The 3,007-nt window shown below is 61.7% G+C and overlaps 1 pseudogene; it reads left to right on the forward strand.

The window, feature by feature from the left end:
* Nucleotides 1-445: 445 nt before the first annotated feature.
* Nucleotides 446-1,874, forward strand: LOC140411240 (nucleoside diphosphate kinase-like; annotated as a pseudogene).
* Nucleotides 1,875-3,007: the final 1,133 nt, after the last annotated feature.

Here is a 3,007-nt window from a genome sequence, read left to right on the forward strand (position 1 = left end):
TGGGGGTCTATGATATCAGAGTCTGATGGGGAGGTCTCTGATTGGGTTTGGCGGGGTGTTAATGGGGGGGGGGTCAGGTCACCCTCATGCAAGCATGCTGTGGTGAGGGAGGGTGACCCAACAATTCCCGTAATGGTGTTGGATGGGGAAGATGCCCCTAGTTGTCAGTGTGGGGGGGGGCAGGACTTATGTTATGGGAGGGTGGGCAGCCACCGTACCTCAGTATTGGGCTGTCTCATCAAAATGGCAGCCTGATAGCGGAACAAAATCCTAGGAGCTCCCCGCCATGCATAAATCTGCATGGCGGGGGAGAGTGAATTGCCCATAGGTGCTGCTTCTAGCACCAGCGCAGACCTGGAGCGATTCTACTGTGGTGGGAGAACAAGCATGGGTGAGCTAAAAAATTGGGCCTCTCAGCACCTGCCGACTGAGCCTGAAGCAAAACATGTCTGGGAACAAGGATCAAAACTTCATTGCTGTGAAGTCTGATGTGTTCAGAGCGGCATCGTGGGGGAAGTCATTTGAACAGAAAGGGTTTACGCTTGTCATCATGTAGTCCCTTCAGGCCCCTGTGGATCCGCTCATAAAACATAACTCTGAACTTTCAGATAAGCCGTTCTATCCCGAGTTGATGAAGTAAATGGATTCTGGAACCAAAAAGAAAATGCTGGAAAACCTCAGCAGGTCTGGCAGCATCTGTAGGGAGAGAAAAGAGCTAACGTTTCGAGTCCAGGTGACCCTTTGTTTATTATTTATATGGATTTTGGCCTTGTTGCTGCCATGGTATGAGAAGGTCTGAATGTAGTGAAAACAGGTAGAGTGATGCTTGGTGAGACCAATCAAGCTGACTCCAAACCTGGGGCGAAATTCTCCGGTATCGGCGCGATGTCCGTCGACCGGCGGCAAAAACGGTGCAAATCAGTCGGGCATCGCGCCGCCCCAAAGATGCGGAACCTCCGCATCTTGGGGGGCCCAGCCCTAACCTTCCGGGGCTAGGCCCATGCCAGACTGATTTCCGCCCCGCCAGCTGGTGGAAAAGGCCTTTGGTACCCCGCCAGCTGGCGCGGAAATGAAATTGCCGGGCGGCGCATGCGCGGGAGCGTAGCGGCCGCTCACGGCATCCCCGCACATGCGCTGTGGAGGGAGTCTCTTCCGCCTCCGCCATGGTGGAGACCGTGGCGAAGGTGGAAGGAAAAGAGTGCCCCCACGGCACAGGCCCGCCCGCGGATCGGTGGGCCCCGATCGCGGGCCAGGCCACCATGGGGGCACCCCCCGGGGCCAGATCGCTCCGCGCCCCCCCCAGGACCCCGGAGCCCGCCCGCGCCGGCTTGTCCCGCCGGTAAGGTAGGTGGTTTAATCCACACCGGCGGGACAGGCATTCTAGCAGCGGGACTTCGGCCCATCCGGGCCGGAGAATCGCGGGGTGGTGGCCCGCCAACCAGCGCGGCGCGATTCCGGAGAATTCGGCAACCGGCGGGGGCGGGATTCACGCCAGCCCCCGGCGATTCTCCGACCCAGCGGGGGGTCGGAGAATCTCGACCCTGGCACCATGTTGTACGGCGCGGCCGCCGATGCATAGCCACGGATCCGGCAATTCTCCATCCGTATCTACAGATAAAGCCGAGGCTTTACGTGGTGCGGTTGCTAGCCACCCACAAGGCATAGCATCGCTGCGGGGGCCGTGACGACTTTTTCATTGTAAAACTAGACACTTCCTCCAGGCACAGCAGGGCGATTGCAGTATTCAGACTGGCAGGAATATCATGGCAGTGACTCTGTAGCAAGGGCACAGGAGTTAACGAGATTAACCTTTGGTTTAAACCTGACGAGGAATTGGAATACACAGCTGTGCCCAGGACTGGATCTGTGAATAAATCATTCCAAAATTGTATAACTGGAGCCTGTCTGAATCATTCCAAATTGGCATCAGAAATTGTGGGCGGAATTCTCCAACCCACCGCTGGGTCGGAGAATCGCCGGGAGGCGGCGTGAATCCCGCCCCCGCCGGCTGCCGAATTCTCCGGCGCCAGGGTTTTGGTGGGGGCGGGAATCGCGGCGCGCTGGTAGGCGGCTGCTGGCAGCGGCCCCCCCAGTGATTCGCCTGCCTGAGTGGACGCCCATTTTCGGCGGGTCCCGCAGGCGTAAAACACAACAGGGGAGAAATTCTCCCGAAACGGCGCGATGTCCGCCGACTGGCGCCCAAAGCTTCGCCAATCAGACGGGCACCGCGCCGCCCCAAAGGTGTGGAATGCTCCGCATCTTTGGGGGCCGAGCCCCAAAATTGAGGGGCTAGGCCGACGCCGGAGGAATTTCCGCCCCGCCAGCTGGCGGAAACGGCATCTCCGGGCGGCGCATGCACAGTGGAGCGAGTCTCTTCCACCTCCGCCATGGTGGAGACCGTGGCGGAGGCGGAAGGGAAAGAGTGCCCCCACGGCACAGGCCCGCCCACGGATTGCTGGGCCCCGATCGCGGGCTAGGCCACCGTGGGGGCACCCCCCGGGGCCAGATCGCCCCCCAGGACCCCGGAGCCCGCCCACGCCGCCTTGTCCCGCCGGTAAGGTAGGTGATTTAATTTACGCCGGCGGGACAGGCAAACATCCGGGCCGGAGAATCGAGCGGGGGGGGGGGGCCCGCCAACCCGCGCGGCGCGATTCCCGACCCTGCCGAATCTCCGGTGCCAGAGACTTCGGCAACCGGCGGGGGCGGGATTCACACCAGCCCCCGGCGATCCTCCGACCCGGCGGGGGGTCGGAGAATGTCGCCCCAGGTCTTTACCGGCGGGACCTGGCTCCACGAGCGGCCTGCAGAGTTCTCGGGGGGGCGCAGGGGATCTGGCCCTGGGGGGGTGCCCCCACGGTGGCCTGGCCCGCGATCGGGGCCCACCGATCCGTGGGTGGGCCTGTGCCGTTAGGGCACTTTTTCTCTCCGGACCGGCCGCTGTCAACCTCCGCCATGGCCAGTGAGGAGAAGAACCCCCCTGCGCATGTGCTGTGATGACGCGAGCACA

Source organism: Scyliorhinus torazame, chromosome 4 (genome assembly GCF_047496885.1).
Source record: "Scyliorhinus torazame isolate Kashiwa2021f chromosome 4, sScyTor2.1, whole genome shotgun sequence".
Lineage (NCBI taxonomy): Eukaryota > Metazoa > Chordata > Chondrichthyes > Carcharhiniformes > Scyliorhinidae > Scyliorhinus > Scyliorhinus torazame.